This window comes from Schistocerca serialis, chromosome 6 (genome assembly GCF_023864345.2).
Source record: "Schistocerca serialis cubense isolate TAMUIC-IGC-003099 chromosome 6, iqSchSeri2.2, whole genome shotgun sequence".
In the NCBI taxonomy this organism is placed as follows: Eukaryota; Metazoa; Arthropoda; class Insecta; order Orthoptera; family Acrididae; genus Schistocerca; species Schistocerca serialis.
Genome location: NC_064643.1, coordinates 488,799,905 through 488,820,556, shown reverse-complemented (window position 1 = coordinate 488,820,556; position 20,652 = coordinate 488,799,905). Strand labels below are relative to the sequence as shown.

The following is a 20,652-nucleotide window of genomic DNA, read 5'->3' as shown; positions in this document are numbered from 1 at the left end:
ATATAATAAATAGTTACAAGTCTCTTTTGCGCATAGACATTGACAGTTTTCACACAGAGGACCGTACGAAGATTGTCGTTAGTTCAAAGTGCCCGTTTTCTGTAAATACAACTGAGTTGCTGTATTATACTTGATCTACCGGTGCCACGATTCAGTGATGTAACTAAATGCTTGCTATACTTTATTTTATTTTATTTACACGTCAAGTTTCTTAGGACCAAATTGAGGAGAAAGTCTCCAACGTAATGGAACGTGTGAGTACATGAAATATCAACGTAAAAGTAATAACAGATAAAAATAAAATATTTATATGAACCCGAAAAAAGTCAAGCCATAAGTTCAAGTAAATGCAATCTCAATACAATAAGAATGAGCTTAATTTTTCAAGGAACTCCTCGACAGAATAGCAGGGGCGACCCATGAGAACTGTTCAGTTACGATCAGAAAGCACGAGAATTTCTGCTAAGATCTTTGAATTCTTGTGGTAGCTTCTTGAAAATGGATGCAGAAGTATACAGCACACATTCCTGCACAAGAGTTACGGAAGTTCGATTGAAAAAGCAGGTTCGATTTTTGCCGACTTTTAACTGATTGAAAGCTGCTAATTCATGGGAATAAGCTGATATTGTTAACAAGAAAAAAAATGGCTCTGAGCACTATGGGACTTAACATCTATGGTCATCAGTCCCCTAGAACTTAGAACTACTTAAACCTAACTAACCTAAGGACATCACACAACACCCAGCCATCACGAGGCAGAGAAAATCCCTGACCACGCCGGGAATCGAACCCGGGAACCCGGGCGTGGGAAGCGAGAACGCTACCGCACGACCACGAGATGCGGGCTGTTAACAAGAAATGACCGTAAGGAATAGATGTATTGAGAGGCCCTATGTCAAAATACCCAGGCTCGTAAAGAGGGGTCGACAAGAGTTTCGCGAGCTTACCCCACTTATTGCCGAACCGTCCGTTTCTGAGCGAAAAATATCCTTTTAGAATGGGAAGAGTTACCTTAAATTATAATAGTATACTATGCAAGTCAATGAAAATAAGCAAAGTAGACTATTTTTCGTATCGAACGATCACTTACAACAGATACCGTTCGAATAGTAAAAATGGCAGCATTAAGTCTTTGAACAAGATACTGATCGTGGGCTTTCCACGACAGTTTGCTATCTAATTGAACACCTAGAAATTTGAACTGTTCAGTTTCACGAATCGTATGCCCTTTCTGTGAAAGTAAAACATAGGGTTGTATTGAGTTGTGTGTTAGAAACCGTAAAAACTGAGTCTTACTGTGATTTAGCGTTAGTTTATTTTCCACAAGCCAAGAACGTATGTCATGAACTGCACTATTTAAAACCGAGCCAATGTTGCACACAACATCCTTTGCTACCAAGCTAGTGTCATCACCAAACAGAAATGTTTTAGAGTTACCCGTAATACCAGAGGACATATCATTTATATAAATAAGGAACAAGTGAAGCCCCAACGCTGATCCCTGGGGCACCCTCCATTTGACTGTACCACACTCACACCCCAATCACAGCCATTCTCAACACTGTGAATTATGACATTTTGCTGTCTGTTGCTAAAGTATGAGATGAACCAACTGTGAAGTTCTCCCCGTATTCCGTAAAGGTCCAACTTCTGGTGCAAAATTTTGTGATCAACACAATCAAACGCCTTAGTTAAATCAAAAAATATGCCTAGCGCTCGAAACCTTCTATTTAACCCATTCAGTACCTCACAGAGAAAAGTGAATATAGAATTTTGAATTATTAAACGACTTGTAAAGCCGAACTGTACATTTGATAGCAAATCGCGTGATATAAAATGATCAATTATCGTTACATAACCAGCCTTTTCAGTAACTTTGTCGCATAATAATGCACAGGTCGTCCTCCGCGGAGCCCCAGGATAAACAATGCACACTGAACCGTTGCTTCGAAACATTTTTGCATTTACCAGTATTGTACTCCGTCGTTAGATGTGCTGTCTCACAGGGAGTGTAAGTCGCCACTCTCCACCTTCAGTCTTATCCCAAATTCGCTCATGCCAGTCCACCTTCAGTCCTATCCCGCTCATGCCAGTATTTCTCCATCTACGACCCTGTAGTCACTAAAATCTTTCCCACTAGTAAAAGACGATTCCATGATGACGTACGAACTTCCAGGAATTATGGAAAAGAGTGGTTCAAATGGCTCTGAGCACTATAGGATTTAACTTCTGAGGTCATCAGTCCCCTACAACTTAGAACTACTTAAACCTAACCAACCTAAGGACATTACACACATCCATTCCCGAGGCAGGATTCAAACCTGCCACCGTAGCGGTCGAACGCTTCCAGTCTGTAGCGGCTAGAACCGCTCGGCCACTCCGGCCGGCCTATGGAACAGAGTAAATGTATCAATTTGAGGTAAGGTCCCTGGTCTAGAAACGACGAAGTCGAAAATTGTGAGTGAAAATCGCTCCGGTACCGCGGTCAGTGGACCTCTTCTGCTGCACTCTCTTTGCATTCCATAGTTTGGTAGACAAGGAAAAAAATTGTCTGAAATGCATACCTTAAGAATTATGAGCACTTGTTCATCATTGCTGCTCCGAAGTACGTCTTTTCCATTGAACAACTGCTCAAAGCACTTAAGGTGTGCATTTTAAAGCCCATGTCAATCCGAATTTTTCTCTTGTTTTGGTCCAAACTAACTCGTCCAAAAATATGGAAAGAAAAGAGCATGCTGTAAAGAGCTTCACTGTTAGTGATGTCAGAACAATTTTCGCTTATAACTTTCGACTCGGCCGTTTCCGCTACCATAATCCCTGAAAGTCTACAACACCAAAGACCCTGTATACTTCTGTCGCTATGTCGTACGGGCTCTACGGAAACGGGGGGCATTCAGCCTTGCGGTGGGCAGTGGTTGTAATGTCTTGACTCATCACTGTAGAAGTACATCTACATTTGCATCTGTACTCTGCCGACCACCGTGAGATGCATGGCAGAGGGCACATACCGTTTACTAGTTATTAGGGTTTCTTCTTGTTGCATTTACGTAAGGAACGCGGTAAGAACGATTGTTTCAATGCCTCTGTGCTGTCGTTATTAAAATGTTATCCTCACGAACCATTCGTAAGCGATGCCTAGGTAGTCGTAGTATATTCCTAGAGTAATAATTCAAAGCTGGTTCTTGTAACTTTGTTAACAGACTTTCTCAGGATAGTTTACGTCTACCTTCAAGAGTCGGCCAGTTCAGTTCCTTCGATTTCTCTGGGACACTCTCCCACAGATTATAGAAACCTGTCATCATTCGTGCTGCCCTTCTCGGTATGGTTTCAATATCAGCTGCTAGTCCTATTTGGTACGCGTCCCACACACCTGAGCAGTATTCTAGAACCTGTCGCACGAGTGATTTGTAATCAGTCTCTTTTGTGGGCTGATTGCACGTCCCCAGCGTTCTACCAATAAATGGAGGTCTACCACCTGCTTTACCCACGGCTGAATCTATATGATCATTCAATTTCATATCCCTAAAAAGCATTATCTACGTTTTTTTCGTTTTACGAAATGCAAAATTTTACAGCTCTGAACATTTATAGCAAGTTGCCCATATCTGCAACACTTTTTAATCTAATCAAGTTATGACTGAATATGTATGCAGCTTCTATCACATGGTACTGCATTATAAAGGGTGTATCGAAAAGACGTCGCAAAAGTGCATGACAATAGAAGGACCAATGTCAAGTAAACATGCGATCTAAAACGCATACCATAAAAGCTATGAGGTATTCTTGATTTGCAATATTGTGAAAGAAATCTCTTCTACTGCTAGCTCTTTGCTTTCCATATTTCGGGAAGTGGTGGTGGTGGTGGTTAGTGCTTAACGTCCCGTCGACAACGAGGTCATTAGAGACGGAGCTCATGCTCGGGTTAGGGAAGGATTGGGAAGGAAATCGGCCGTGCCCTTTCAAAGGAACCATCCCGGCATTTGCCTGAAGCGAGTTAGGGAAATCACGGAAAACCTAAATCAGGATGGCTGGAGACGGGATTGAACCGTCGTCCTCCCGAATGCGAGTCCAGTGTGCTAACCACTGCGCCACCTCGCCCGGTCGGGAAGTGGTAGTACGGACCAAAACATGAAAAAAATGTCCAGTAAACATGTGCTCTTAATGCATACCTTAACAGCTATGAGCATGGTCAACTATTGTTTTTTTGAACTTGAGCCGGAGTTGTTCTACATCCTGCTGCCCTGTGCTGAGAGTTACGAGTTCCTCATTGAGATATGACGCTGCTGACTTTTCACTGATTCACTGATTCTATATATCTTTCTACTTGATTTACTTGTCATGAGTAGTTTGGTAGTCATTGTTGACACAACATCGTCATCGTCACTGATACCAATTTGATGCGTATGTCCTCAAAGAGGTCGGGTTTATTTGTTGCCTTTAGATGCAATAAATTTCCGTCACGAATGGGGTTCATACCAATCTATTGTAGGTACTTTTGAGAGAAGGCATTTAGTAAAGTTTTACTTGTAGTCTAACCGTGTCCGCCATTAATTGGTATATGTGTTGATTGAATGTGTATTCTGGAATCGATCATGTATCTTGTACTACTAATCGACGTCAATAAATTACAGATTGAGAAATTCTGTAAAATTTAATGCAATAAAACGTTAAACAGATTGTTTTGTTTCCTGTTGCAGGAAAATAAAAACAGCAATTTGTTGCTTATTAAAGGTTTTTAAAGCTCCATGGTACGTCACACAGTATTTCCAGATAAGAAAAACACACTAAGTTCTGTACATATACCATGTTACCATATGCTGTGGTTTTCCTGGGTTCTATATTTTTCAATCGTACTTGTCTCCTCTCACAATTTGTCATCTATAGATATATAGAACTTAATGTAGAGAAGTTATTTACTTTGAAATTTTACGACTAGGAATTTTATGTTTATAGAAACATTGCGCACATAACACACACACACACACACACACACACACACACACACACACACACACACAAGAAGAATTATTTAATATTAGGACTAACCATAAAACATCCCAGTCTCAAAATTTGGAACTAAATAATGGTTATACATTCAGTTATATATGGTTGCAGATGTGAAACTGTGAAAGAAGAAAATGAAATAAAATCATAAAACCCAGGAAAAGCACAGCATGTGGTAACGAAGTAAAGTATACAAAAATTCGCCTATTTTTGAGATTTGCGAACACTGTCCGAAAAACTCAAATTTGTATGCGTACAAATAGTACGGAGAATATTTTATGGTTATTACAAAGAAAACAAAAGCGCACTGAAGATTCTGAAATTTCAGTGAAGCCTATCTGGGAAATAGAAGAAAAGCTACAATTCTGTTTTGCTCAAGGTGGACCCCACCCAACAAAAAAAAAAAAAAATCTATATTACTTAAGTTTGATTCTTGCATTTTGAAGTTCTCAGGCGTCAGACGCGTTTGGGAGTACTTGCCTGTATTCATAGGACTTGGTGCACTGAGTGGGTGGTGAACTTTCGCCGTCGCGAGGTACCAGCTTGCTGCCTGCTAAGTGAATTGCCCCGCCCGCCAAGTGGCGGCTCGAGGCGCACTTGTTCCCGCGTATTATTAATTTAAAACTCGTCCGCTGCCGCCCTTATATAATGAATCGCGGGCCACGCGAGTCCTAATGAATGCCGCCGTAACTGCGAACAGGGGTCGCGACGCAGGCAAGTGGGATGACGTCGGCGAGGGCAGCAGGTGGCGCTGCGCGTCTACCCCGCCAGCGGCGGCTCCCCAGGGAGAGGCTGGGGAGAGCGGGCTTAACCGCCGCAGCTGCAGCCGTCCTGGTTACCGGTTCCTACCCGCAGCTGTCCGCCACGAGCAGACTAGCTGCCAAACTCTGCAAACGGTCCCAGCTGCGGCAAGGGCCCGAATATGAAAATCACGACGATTCACAGCCCTCGAGCCACTAACAGCCGACGGCGGACATAGGTCGACTGTGACAGAAAGCGCTGTTCCGGAAACAAACTAAATTATGCCTCTGGATACGAGGAAGCAATTACCTTCGTGTGAAATGAACTGATATTCCTCACTGATTTAACGAAAGAAATTTTGTGCCAAGGCCGGAATTCCAATGCGCGTCTACTGCTCACTAGGCAGGAGATACCAAGTGGGTTGAGCCGTGAATGAGAGTTTTTAATGAGGAGGGAGACGTGCTCTAGTAGTCCGTGCAGCTGCGCAAAGCCACTGTGGGAGGGTGGGGTATGCGTTAGTGCATCCACCTAGTGAGAATGAGACCCAGCTTCGAATCCTGTCCTTGGTACAAAATTCTATTGGTCGCTTTAGTCTGCATATACAGGGTGGTCCCTTTATCGCGACCGGGCCAAATATGTCACGAAATAAGCGTCAAACGAAAAAACTGCAAGGAACTAAACTTGTCTAGCTTGAAGGGGGAAACCAAATGGCGCTATGATTGGCCTGCTAGATGGCGCTGTCATAGGTCAAACGGATATCAACTGCGTTTTTTTTTAAACAGGAACTCCCATTTTTATTACATATTCATGTAGTACGTAAGGAAATATGAATGTTTTAGTTGGACCACTTCTTTCGCTTTGTGATAGATGGCGCGGTAGTAATCACAAATGTATAAGTACGTGATATCACGTAACATTCCAGCAGTGCGGATGGTATTTGCTTCGTGATACATTACCCATGTTAAAATGGACCGTTTACCAATTGCGGAAAAGATCGATATTGTGTTAGTGTATAGCTATTGTGATAAAAATGCCCAACGTGCGTGTGCTATGTATGCCGCTTGGTATCCTGGACGACATCATCAAAGTGCCCGGACCGTTCGCCGGATAGTTACGTTATTTAAGGAAACAGGAAGTGTTCAGCCACATGAGAAACGTCAACCACGACCTGAAACAAATGATGATGCCCAAGTAGGTGTTTTAGCTGCTGTCGCGGCTACTCCGCACATCAGTAGCAGACAAATTGCGCGAGAATCGGGAATCTCAAAGACGTCGGTGTTGAGAATGCGACATCAACATCGACTGCACCCGTACCATATTTCTATGCACCAGGAATTGCATGGTGACGACTTTGAACGTCGTGTACAGTTCTGCCACTGGGCACAAGAGAACTTACGGGACGATGACAGATTTTTTGCACTCCTTCTATTTGGCGTCGAAGCATAATTCACCAAGAGCGGTAACGTAAACCGGCATAATGTGCACCATTGGGCAACGGAAAATCCACGATGGCTGCGACTAGTGGAACATCAGCAGCCTTGTCGGATTTATGTATGGTGCGGCATTATGGGAGGAAGGATACTGGGCCCCCATATTATCGATGGCAATCTAAATGGTGCAATGTATGCTGATTTAGGGGTAACGTTCTACCGATGTTACTACAAGATGTTTCACTGCATGAAAGAATGGCCATGTACTTCCAACATGATGGATGTCCGGCACATAGCTCGCGTGCGGTTGAAACGGTATTGAATAGCATATTTCATGACATGTGGATTGGTCATCGAAGCACCATACCATGGCCCGCACGTTCACCGGATCTGACGTCCCCGGATTTCCTTCTGTGGGGAAAGTTGAAGGATATTTGCTATCGTGATCCACCAGCAACGCCTGACAACGTGCGTCAGCGCATTGTCAATGGATGAGCGAACATTACGGAAGGCGAACTACTCGCTGTTGAGAGGAACGTCGTTACACGTATTGCCAAATGCATTGAGGTTGACGGACATTTTTTGAGCATTTACTGCATTAATGTTGTACTTAGAGGTAATGACGCTGTAATCGCATGCGTTCTCAGAAATGATAAGTTCACAAAGGTACATGTATCACATTGCAACAACCGAAATAAAATGTTCAAACGTTCCTACGTTCTGTATTTTGATTCAAAAAACCTACCTGTTACCAACTGTTCGTTTCAAATTGTGAGCTATATGTTTTTGACTATTACAGCGCCATCTATCACAAAGCGAAAAAAGTGGTCCAACTCAAACATTCATATTACTTTATGTACTACAGGAATATATAATAAGAAATCGGGGTTCCTATTTTAAAAAAAAACGCAGTTGATATCCGTTTGACATATGGCAGCGCCATCTGGCGGGCCAACCATAGCGCCATCTGGTTTTCCCCTTCAAGCTAGACGAGTTTCGTTCTTTGTAGTTTTTTTCGTTTGGCGCTTATTTCGTGAGATATTTGGCCCGGTCACGATCAGTGGACCACCCTGTATACATCATAGATGTTTGAGACTTGAAAGGGTCTCTCGAACCAGATAGTTTCATTTGAAATTTCGCGATTTTCATATTTTGTCTTGGAAGACAACGAAATATTTCTGATCCAAACTTATCTTTTAAGGCCAAGTTGCGAGAAGGAACATGCTCTTTTTCTGGCAGCAGTGTACCGAGCTGGAAGTGCGAAGCCTCCCTGGCGATCAGAAAAAAGTGTAGGTCAATCCCGTAATCAAGAAGGGATGTCGAACAGATACAGAAAACTCTAGGAGTATATTTCTGAGGTCGGTCTGTTGAAGAAGTTTGGAACATGTTTTATCCTGGCGTATTATGACATTTCTAGAGATCGAAAATCTCCTCTGTAGGAGGCGACATGTATTCCAGGAACAACGGTAGTGTGAAACTCAGTTTGTAGGCCGTCATACAACAAGGTGAACTCCTCCAGGACATGGATTTTTCAAGAATATGTTCGTCTGTCAATACAGATCAAGACATTTCCCATAGGTAAGCTGCTAAGTATTTGTGAAAGTGTTAACGTTCTCACATATTAACTCTGTTAGTATTTTGAGGCACGTGCACCATTTTGCTTACTTTTTTAGAGCTTCACGTCATTGCTTCCCATGTTTCGGACTCTCTTATGTGCCATATAACTCATGAGTAAGGTTTACCTTATTCTGTAGGACTCTCAGCTCAGGAATTCTGCTGTAACTTCTCGATCATGGCTATTTTATGTACATTACCCTATAGATTAACATTCACTTGGGCTTTCTTTCATATTTTTTAGTAGCAACAGAACTTTGAAAAACCTGAGCATAATGGCTACTACGTATCATCAGGTTTTAACTTACATCTCGTTGATACGGTAAGCTTAAAATATTTTCTCTCGAAAAGTAAGTTTTTGTAAACGGGAACATGTAAAGCTAGATAGTGCCTTTAAGGAAGTACGATATCTATATCTACATCTACATCCATACTCCGCAAGCCACCTGACGGTGTGTGGCGGAAGGTACCTTGAGTACTTAAATCGGTTCTCCCTTCTATTCCAGTCTCGTTTTGTTCGTGGTAAAGAGATTGTGAGTATGCCTCTGTATGGGCTCTAATCTCTCTGATTTTATCCTCAAGGTCTCTTTGCGAGATATACGTTGGAGGGAGCAATATGCTGCTTGATTCCTCGGTGAAGGTATGTTCTCGAAACTTCAACAAAAGTCCGTACCGAGCTACTGAGCGTCTGTCCTGCAAAGTCTTCCACTGGAGTTTATCTATCATCTCCGTAACTCTTTCGCGATTACTAAATGATCCTGTAACGATGCGCGCTGCTCTCCGTTGGATCTTCTCTTTCTCTTCTATCAACACTATCTGGTACGGATCCCACACCGGTGAGCAGTATCCAAGCAGTGGACGAACAAGGGTACTGTAACCTACTTCCTTTGTTATTGGACTGCATTTCCTTAGGAATCTTCCAATGAATCTCGGTCTGGCATCTGCTTTACCGACGATTAATTTTATATGGTCATTCCATTTTAAATCACTCCTATTGTCTACTCCCAGATAATTTATGGAATTAACTGCTTGCAGTTGCTGACCTGCTACATTGTAGCTAAATGATAAAGGATCTTCCTTTCTATGTTTTCGCAGCACATTACACTTGCCTACATTGAGAATCAATTGCCATTCCCTGCACCATGCGTCAATTCGTTGCAGATCCTCCTGCATTTCAGTACAATTTTCCATTGTTACAACCTCTCGATAAACTACAGCATTATCCACAAAAAGCCTCAGTGAACTTTCAATGTCATCCACAAAATCATTTATAATATTTTGAATAGCAACGGTCCTGCGCCTCTCCCCTGCGGAACACCTGAAATCACTCTTACTTCGGAAGACTTCCCTCCATTGAGAATGAAATGCTGTGTTCTGTTATCTAGGAACTCTTCAATCCAGTCAAACAATTGGTCTGATAGTCCATATGCTCTTACTTTGTTCATTAAACGGGTGTGGGGAACGGTATCAAACGCCTTGCGGAAGTCAAGAAACACATCTACCTGGGAACCCGTGTCTATGGCCCTCTGAGTCTCGTGGACGAATAGCGCGAGCTGGGTTTCACACGATCGCCTTTTTCGAAACCCATGCTGATTCCTACAGAGTAGATTTCTAGTCTTTAGAAAAGTCATTATACTCGAACATAATACGTATTCCAAAATCCTGCAACTGATCGACTTTAGAGATATAGGTCTATATAGTTCGACGTCTATCTGTTCGACGTCCCTTCTTGAAAACGGGGATGACCCGTGCCCTTTTCCAATCTTTTGCTACGCTAAGCTCTTCTAGAGAGCTACGGTACACAGCTAAGTATGAAGAGTATATAACTTACCTTAAACGAAATATTTGTACTATAAAAGATGTATACGCCAGTTTTTTCCTAGTATTAGATGCAGAATGAAATATATGTTCCTGTAACAGTCACGAGATTTAAAACCTTGCTCGTATATTCGGGGCCCCATGTCGTACATCCAGGCATAATAGTTGAAAGCGCGGCATTGACGGTTTTATGGGGCTGAAGCGGGATTTTCGAAAATAATTGTCATTTGAGTGTCTTCCTACGTGACTGTTCCCTGTTTACTAATAACATTTCCTCTGTTTCTTTTTAGAAAACAGGAATTTGTCATCCCAGTTAAACAAGACGCTGCGTGACTGAATGCTGACTCCGGACGCTGAGGGCACGTGAAAAAGGGAATATCTGAGCGGAGCAGACACGAATGGGGAATCATTCTAGCTAACATAAGTGGCGTAAATAGGGAAATGAACCGGCATAAGCGACTTTTACAAAGGCCAGTTTGTTGTGGCACGGCGCCTGGGACGAACATCTTGGAAAGGGCGAATCTGGTCGGCTGTTCGCTTGCTATTGTCTTGAGCATCTACGGAAAATTGGTGAAGGACGCAGAAACCACGAGTAGACGACAAGAAGTTGGACGTCCACACATCATCATGTAAAATAGAGGTAGAAGGCTTGGCCGCTCTCTGAAGCCCGATTGACGGCGATCTGTGGCAGATCTGACGACAGAGTACGATGCTATCAGAGACAAAAATGTTTCAGAGTACACTGTTCAACGGAAATTGTTGAACGTGATGTTCCGCAGCAGAAGACTCCTAAGTGTAACTTTGTTGATTCAGCAGTATCGTCCGTTTTGATTGTACTGTGCGCGGAGTTATGGAGATCCGTCAGCGGATCAATGGATTCGTGCCGCCTGGTCGGTTGAATCACATATTCTTCTTAAATCAGGTCAATGGTTGCGTTCGGATACGCCGTCATCCAGTCGAACGACTGCTCGTAATGTAGTAATGTGTGTGAAATCTTACGGGAGTTAACTGCTAAGGTCATCAGTCCCTAAGCTCACACACTACTTAACCTAAATTATCCTAAGGACAAACACATACACCCATGCCCGAGGGAGGACTCGAACCTCCGCCGGGACCAGCCGCACAGTCCATGACTGCAGCGCCGGAGACCGCTCGGCTAATCCTGCGCGGCGAACGGTAGCTCGAAATATGTTTTCGCACTGCGGGCGCAGATCAGTGGGAGGAGTACTGTGTTATTATTAATGGAAGGCATCAGGACAGCTGTGGACTACGTGAATATTATCAGGGTCCACCTGTAGCCCCCTTATGCTTGATGTCTTGCTCAGCATCGCTGGCATCTCCCAAAAGGCTAACTGACTGTGTCCCAAGGTCAGAATCGTGCCGCAGTGGTTTGAGGAGCATGATAGTGAACTCACACGATGTCTTGGCCATCAAATTCTCCATCTCAATCGAATGAAACACACCTGTGATGCTATCGGGTTCCAACTTCCGCGCTCACAGACCGTCCACCCGTTACTTACGGGAAATTTGTAACACATGCGCACGCATGTAGTGCCACGAACCTCTGGAAGCCTACCAAGTACATGTCGAATCCATGGCACGCACAATAACTGCTGTATTGCGTTCCAAAAGTGGACCAACACGCTTTTAAGCGGGTGATTGGTTGAAATGGCTCTGAGCACTATGGCACTTAATATCTGAGGTCATCAGTCTCCTAGACTTGGAACTACTTAAGCCTAACTAACCTAAGGACATCACACACATCCATGCCCGAGGAAGGATTCGAACCTGCGACCGTAGCGGTCGCGCGGTTCCAGACTGAGGCGCCTAGAACCGCTCGGCCACAACGGCCGGCTAAGCGGGTGATCATATTGTTTTGGCTCATCAGTGTAATTACATTTAGGTGAGACGACATGCACACACCTGCTGCCAAAAGAGTCCTTTCATGAGTTTATATCGCCAAGAGAGACTGACGATCACTGAACAACAACGGAGGAGGTTGTTAAATGTTTATACAACGGTCAGAGCTATTTTCATGGAAACGATTACGACAGTAAAATAAGACGAGCATGCATTTATGTAGATTCACACTCAACGCAAGTGGACTGCAGTGTTTATGGTAAGTTTCTAAATATACTTTACCGCTCACACTGTGAGTTATGTTCCAGTCAGAAGATTATACAAAGACGAAAGTACTCAACGTACAGAACTATCACTGCACTATCTAGTGTGCTTGACGTTTTCCCTTAGATGACGTCCAGTGACTATATCAGCCGAATCGAAGCCGTAAATATATATAACACTGCATTACAGGACGTTAATCTGCCACTTGTATCCCCAGATGCCTAGGAGGTGCAATATTCTCGTATTATGAGATCTCCAAATGTTACAAGGCGCTTACTTCGATTTTGGATATAAGCAACATGTTGAAATATTTAAACCCCACAAGCATAATATCCGATAGAGTGGAAATTACTCGGTCTTCGCGTATCTTTACCTAGTTAACGTATTAACCGATATCACACAACGGACGTTTGTAGTGTCAGAGGAACACCTACTCTTTCTTGCTGTCTAATGAGATAGAGACTGGATCCTTATCTGGAAAGAGGTGAGTTCAAATCCCCATTCAGTAATTCAGATTTAATATAATTATGATTACCCAACTCTACTTAAGCTAAGTGCCGTCACGATCATTATTCCTTGGTAAATAGTGCGGCGACTTTCCTCTCCTAACCCATGCCTAGCTGTCTTATCGTGTTAAGAGGCATTCAGATTCTATCTTCCCCCTCCATCTAACTTTCTGCCTGAGTCAAAAGAAAGTCACCGTCCCTTGTTTGCTAGATAAATCGAATCTTTCCCATATAGTCTATTCACAGACACAGTCGCCTAATACTTATTTCACGAAATTGCGACTATGAAATAAATTACTACACGGTAATTTACTACGCGGTACAGTGAGGGTGCAAGTAGGCACTCATCATGATTCAAATTTTAATTTTGATTGCTGTCCCAAGAAAATTCAGTTGTACTGGGTATCATGACATGGGCTACAGCCATACCGAATTTGAATTCGATACTGACAAGGAGAGGTCCTCAGCAGTGCGATCAACTTTTGGAAACTATCTATACTTTGATGTAGGTTAAGATCGCAGGTACGACTCACTGCAGCCATTCGCCATACTAGGCCCGCCTTTGTGACTAATTTACGAAAAAAAAAATAATCGGAATTCCATGTGACAGTTAATAGCGTTAAAAATGTTACTTAACATAGCCTGATTGCGTGGTATAATGGATATGATAACAGATTAACATGCAGTGTGTTTTGTATTCGAATCTTGTCAGCTGCTGCGAATTTTTCTCAATTTTTAAATCATTATCTAAATGACTTTGGTCATATTTTTCACTCAATCGATTGATTTAAGTGTAATTCTTTTTAATTCCATTCCTCTGTCATATAATTTTATTCATGATATCAACTTATTACTTTGTTCTCATTTTTCTTCCTATCATTCTTTCTCCACTTGAAATCTCTGATTATGGGTTTTTAATTCATTAAATGTATTAATTTCTATTTCATTCCTTTTGTTTTATCACCCTCTTTTTTCGTCAACTTCATTGCGTTCATTATACCTATTTCTCATTTTGCTTGAACTTAATTTTACTTACCAACCCGTCTTTCATTCAAATTTTCATCTCCGTTATTTTGTCTTCAGTGCGATAGGTACTAAGGTTATGTTGGAAATGTTTATACGAGGGTAATCCCAACTGTAAGGTCTCTTGTTGTTTTGTAAGTAAATAGACCTGTATATTTCTACAATGGTTTACATCAGTTTACAGCTTGAACATTTAGCTATTTTTCGACATAATCACCGTTTCTGTCGATGCATTTTTGTAGACGTTGTGGCAGTTTTTGTGTGCCCGTGTCATACCAGCTCGCCGCCATGCAGCTCAGAAAGTTATGAACCTCTTCTTTCACCTCGTCGCCGGAGCTGAATCACTGGGACCGCAATTGACGCTGACAGGTTCTGTGACACTTTGAAAAAACTCAAACGGGCAATTCAGAACCGGAGAAGAGGAATGTTGAGCAAGGGTGTACACATTCTCCATGACAACGTTCGCCCACACATAGCTCAGCAAACCGTTGCTCTCCTGCAACATATTTCAGTGGAACATAATCACCCACCCAGCCTATATTCCTGACTATCAACATTTTGCTGAAAAGCGATTCAGCTCCAACGACGAGATGAAAGAAGAGGTTCATAACATTTTGAGCAGCGTCGCGGCGAGCTGGTACGACATGGGTACACAAAAACTGCCACAGCGTCTACAAAAATGCATCGACAGAAATGGTGATTGTGTCGAAAAATAGCTAAATGTTCAAGCTGTAAACTGATGTAAACCATTATAGAAATAAACTGGTCTATGTACCTATAAAAAAACAGGAGACCTTAGTTTTGGGATTACCCTCGTATGACGATTACCGTGCAAAAGAATTGCACACCTTGTAACAAAAATACATTTTCACTACACTGCAAAAGTATAAATACATTATTGCGTCTTCTGTTTTTTAACTGACGGATACAAATTTTCATGTAATTGAGTATTATTATTGATAAATTTAATTAAATTCATAGTCACAAAGATTCCGAATAAAAAAATAATGATACAAAAAATGAAGAGCCGAAAAAGTCCATACGGTGATTAAAATGATGTGACACAGAAACAGAAATAAAAATAATATCTAAACCAATTAACTGAACAAAAAAAATAATCTAAGTAATTTCGATAAAGATTTAAAGATAAAACAAAAAATTAGTGCACGTGACGGGATTCGAAACCACATTCGCTTGCTTTTGAAGCTACTCCCTATCTGTCATACCACGCAATCAGACTATATTATGTAACATTTTTAACGCTGTTGAGTGTCACACATGAACAGAAGCCTACCAGGATGAATAACTACGGTGTGAGATAGCTGGGATGTTGACCTACGTCACAGAATAGATAGTTTCAAAAAGTCGATTGCAACACTAAGGACCTCTTCTTGTCAGTAAAACAGGGGATTAACCAGTTAACATCAGTTTTAAATCGAACAGTATCACGTTTCCATTATAAGAGAATCAAATCGCGCCATGATAGTAAAATAACTGATTGGCTTTCTCATAGCTGCTGTTACCCGCAAATTCTCATCTATGGGGATTACTACGTGCCACTTTCAGCAGTATTCCCTAATAAATCATTATAATTAATGAAACCAGCTGCATATTGACGATTGCTCTATTTTATTTTCATTTAGAAGATGCATTTCACTATCATGTTTCCTTCCGCTAGTTGCCAGCCGACAAAATTCTGTTTTTACGTTGAAAATTACTCTATACTTTCTGAGTGCGTTTCGACAGAGATGAACTGACAAACCAGGCGACTGCAGGGAAAGCGATATGTTTCACACCATAACTTGCGGTTGCATGTCGTTTGTTTATATTACTCTCTAATATCTAAAATACACTCCGTTTTCAAAATGAACACCGACGGAACTACTTATAAAAAGCAGAATATAATGTTGTCTAAACCGTGCAGTTTCATTTTTCGCACCTGTGTTATTTAAACAAGACACCTGACAAATTAAATTGCACGTTTATCTTGCTGTAGTGAAATCGCAGTTTTCTACATTAATAATTCTTGTACTGGGAGTTACAGAAGAAATGATGCAAATGAGAATGTAGTTACATCGCTTACCTTCATACGGTGTTCATAGTTCCGCCCCGTATCTTCGATCTCCAGAACGGCAACGTCAACGATAGTGCTGCTCACTTGCATCTCGTTTGATTACGTTGCTCGACAACGGCGCGCTGTGTTTGAGGAACCACTGCATTGTTGGGAATTACGTTACATGGGCAGTCTTTGACTATGTACTCTTTTCACGGAATGATACAGTGGCACCCGTAATCGCGAAAGAAAACGAATCCCTCTGCTACTATCGGTAGATATTATGATGACAGTTATGAAAACATATCTAAGCAAGATCTAACTTTACGTGGACAAGTGAATAGTACATCATTAGCTACCATTTTAAACGAGTCAAGAAAACCAACAGTATTTTACGAAGGATACACACAACTCAAAGGAATTTAATAGCACGTATTGTACACGTGACGATACAGAAATGAGTAGTGTTACGTGCCTGTGCGTAATCTCTGACTCCGAGAAATGGAAATTGCTGCAGTCGGACACTCTAAGACCAGTGGGTTGGAATAAAAGTAGCTGAACGTGTTCGAGCGACTTAGATACAGGTCATGAATATGTAAATAGTGGTTGACAGGGAGCCGTAGTGAATATGTTAAGCAAGTGTGAGGGCTGCGGAAGAACTAGTGTCCGTTGTTCTTTGATGAAGACTTATATGGCCAGGATTTTTTTTTAACTTAAAAAAAAAAAAGAAAAGGTAGGTTTGTGAAGTGAGGCAGTAACCGTTCCACCAAACGCTCAGTGGTGTAGTGGTTTTGTGCCACCTTTCCCTAGTACATAAAGAAAAGATCACATCTTCTTGACTGCTCTGTCCTAAACCATCACACTTGCTATTTGTTCACTATTTCTGTCAATACCGCCACCATGTTAACGTCGTGGTTCAGTTTCTTTCTAAGGGAGTTGTTATGTCTGGAAACTAGAAGCCACGCTCTATGAAATTTTGAATGTTGCTGGGGTAAAAGATATGGAGAGAATGGATAATTACAACTACGGAAATCAGTCTGCAGATTGTAAGAGTCGAAGTACGTGACAGGAAAGCCGTAGGTGAAAAGTAAATGAGCCAAGATTGCAGCCTATCCCAGATGTTAATAGTATCTACACACTATGACAGGATACAAGGAGAAATATGGAAAGGGAATAAAAGCTCAGACAGAAGAAATAAAACTTTGCGGTTTGCCGATGATGATGTAATTCTGTCAGGGACGGCTAAATCTTGAAGAGTCGTTGAATGGAGAGGGTAATGCCTTGAAAAAATATTATAAAATGAACATCGATAAATATAAAACATGGAAATGAAATATTGTCGAAGTGAATCATGTAATGCTGAGCGAATCAAATTAGGAAATAAGTCAGTAAATGTAGTAGTATTTCAGCAGCAAAATAGCTGCTGAAATTCTATGCAGGGAAGGCATAAAATGTAGGCTGGGAATACGAAGGAAAGCGTTTCCGAAAAAGGGAAATTTGTCTGGAGTGTAGCCTGATGTGGAAATGAAACGCGGACAACAGGCAATTCTGGTAAGATGGAGATAAAAGCTATTGAAATGTAGTGCTACGAAAGAATGCTTAAGACCAGATGGGTAGATCGAATAACAAATGTGAGGGTACTGAACCGAACAGAAGACAAAACGAGTTTATGGCACAACTTGCCTAAAAGAAGAGACCATTTGATAGGACACATCCTTGGGCATCAAGGAATTGTCACTTATGTAATTGAAGGAAGTGTGTGTGTGTGTGTGTGGGTGGGGGGGGGGGGAGGGGTTAAAACAATAGGTGTGGCCAAGGCTTGAATACAGTAAACAAGTTCAAATGAGTGTGGGCTGCGGGTTTGAACAGGATAGACTGACATGGGGAACTGTAACAAATCGTACTTCCGGCTGAACAACACCCCGTTCCCTTCGGAAACGTAATTATTGTGTTTTACCTACATTTAAATCCACACGACTACTCCGCAGTTCCCGCGTAAGTGTTTGGCAGAGGATTCGTAGAGCCACTTTCAGATTGTGGCTAGACCACCCCACTCTCGAATAACACGTGGGAAAAATGAACGCCCCTAATTTTTCTGGAAGAACAGTGATACCTCTTATTTTGTGTAGTTGGATGCCATCAAAACATTCTCACATGCATAGTAGTTGGCGATTGAAATTCCGTAGTCGAGCGGTCTAAGGCGCTGCAGTCACGGACTGTGCGGCTGGTCCCGGCGGAGGTTCGAGTCCTCCCTCAGGCATGGGTGTGTGTGTTTGTCCTTAGGATAATTTGGGTTAAGTAGTGTGTAAGCTTAGGGACTGATGACCTTAGCAGTTAAGTCCCATAAGATTCCACACACATTTGAACATTTTTTTTTTAAATTCGGTCAAAAGATCCAACCACTGCTGAAACACCTTTGCTTAGATAATTTCGGCACTAAGTAGCGTGTGGTCTCCGTGATATTCTTTTTATACTTTCACGATAATACAAAACGACATGCCCATCTTTATACTTTTTGAAAGTCTTTCTTTATTTTGCAAAAGTCAAATACCGGGCAGCAGAAGTTCAGAACAGAACGGACGAGATACGTGTGGACTCCGTTTTAGGCATCTTGCATCTTTTAAGTGCTCTGCGGATGAAACGCTCTCTTCAGTTCGCGTTCCCCGCATTTTGTATGTGACAGCTTCAATTTAAAATTTTCGTAATTGTAATCGGACTTTATGTAATTGATTCGACATCCTTTAAATTTGCGTGGTTTATCGTTTAGCCAAAATTTTCGTCAATTAGTTTAGTACTCATGTAAATAACTGACACTTTTCATTGCTTAGGGGTCAACAGCCACATTTATCACCATGCAGGTATCTTGTCTAAATCATTTTGCAATTAGTTTTGATTTTCTGAGGACTTTATTAGGTGGAGAACGACAACAGCATCTGAAAAAATGCAAGAAGCTGCTCAGATAGCCTTCAAATTTTTTTTGTATAAATTAGAAACAGCAGAGGGCCTATAATACTTTTTTGGGGCACACCATTTTACCATTTCTGTACGACTAAATGACTTCACATCATTCATTACGAGTTTCGACTACATGACAGACCTCTGGAATCGAATCGCATGCAGTTTCATTAGAAGCTATTTGTGAAGAACTGCGTCAAAAGCCTTCTAGAAAGCCGTAGCTCTTTAATCATGTACATGATGTGAAAGTGTCGATGTCAGTGTCATGTTTGTATTGTGGTAAAGGGAACAGTGAGGGGTGAGGGGGGGGGGGCATAATTCTGTCATGTATCGATTTAAATACAGGAATGAACACCGCTTCTCTTTCTTATTTTATATGCTATAACTTGAAGTGTTTCATTTTCATGATGTAGTACGTTTCGGTCAGTCCCTAAAATAGACGATGATACGACGGGATATATAGCAGCCCTTTTAAATCACCTTCCTAACCGAGATGTTTAGCTGATGGACTTCCGACGCTGAGATTTCAGTAGAGCAGGTGGTAATTAGGGCCAGCTTTAAGGGAAATCCGATGGCCCGTGTAACCGCGCGAACTTTAGGCCCGTCCGGAACGTTAATCATGTTGGTTTTACCGCCATCGTGCACCTTCGACTCCGCTAGAAGGAGATGGGGCGCTCGACGGTTAACGAGAAATTTCCCTGCGCCGTCCGGACTACCGGAAGCATTTGAGCAAACACAAGGAGGTACACCGAACAAGGCATAGCCGAGATGAAATTCGCCGAGAAGGGCATTTTGGATGAAGTTCGCTACAGTTTCCTTACACGTGGGCGAAGGGCTAACAGTGAGGGCTTGCCTTGCCGTCCGATGAAACGAGAAATAAGTTTGACATTCATGCCGCAGACTTTTCGAACCGAGGATGAATAGAAATACAATTATAAGAAACGATTAACTAGAGAGTTTTCTAGTGAAGATTTTGTGATCCATTGTCTAGCACATCGAAACATTAAAATTCTCTTGGATGTGAGAATATACACTAGTTCGATAAAAGAAAAATAGCATATATTTGTACTACAAATATTGATGTCTCTCTTTTAGAATTATGTTGTAATTACAATGTAATCAAGCATGCTACTTAGCGAACGTAAAAAAAATAAATTAAGCTGCTCAGCAATGAGTGAGTGGCAGGAGGAAAAGAACATTTTTCAGGGGAGCTTACAGGTCCGTATGGGGCAGGTCTTTTGACTGTGAATGCTGTTACCTAGTACATTATTTGATTCAAGACAAAAGTTACGTTACCGAATACCTATAATGGGACTTTGCGTTGGAACTGGAAATGTAATCTTTCAGAAGCCCCTTTGTTTGTAGGTAGGCCATCGATACGTAA

The 20,652-nt window shown here is 41.8% G+C and overlaps 1 non-coding gene across 1 annotated transcript; it reads right to left on the bottom strand.

Annotated features, from left to right (window-relative positions):
* Nucleotides 1–4,025: 4,025 nt before the first annotated feature.
* Nucleotides 4,026–4,098, bottom strand: Trnaa-cgc (transfer RNA alanine (anticodon CGC)). The gene has a single exon. It is a non-coding gene; the product is annotated as a tRNA-Ala (tRNA).
* Nucleotides 4,099–20,652: the final 16,554 nt, after the last annotated feature.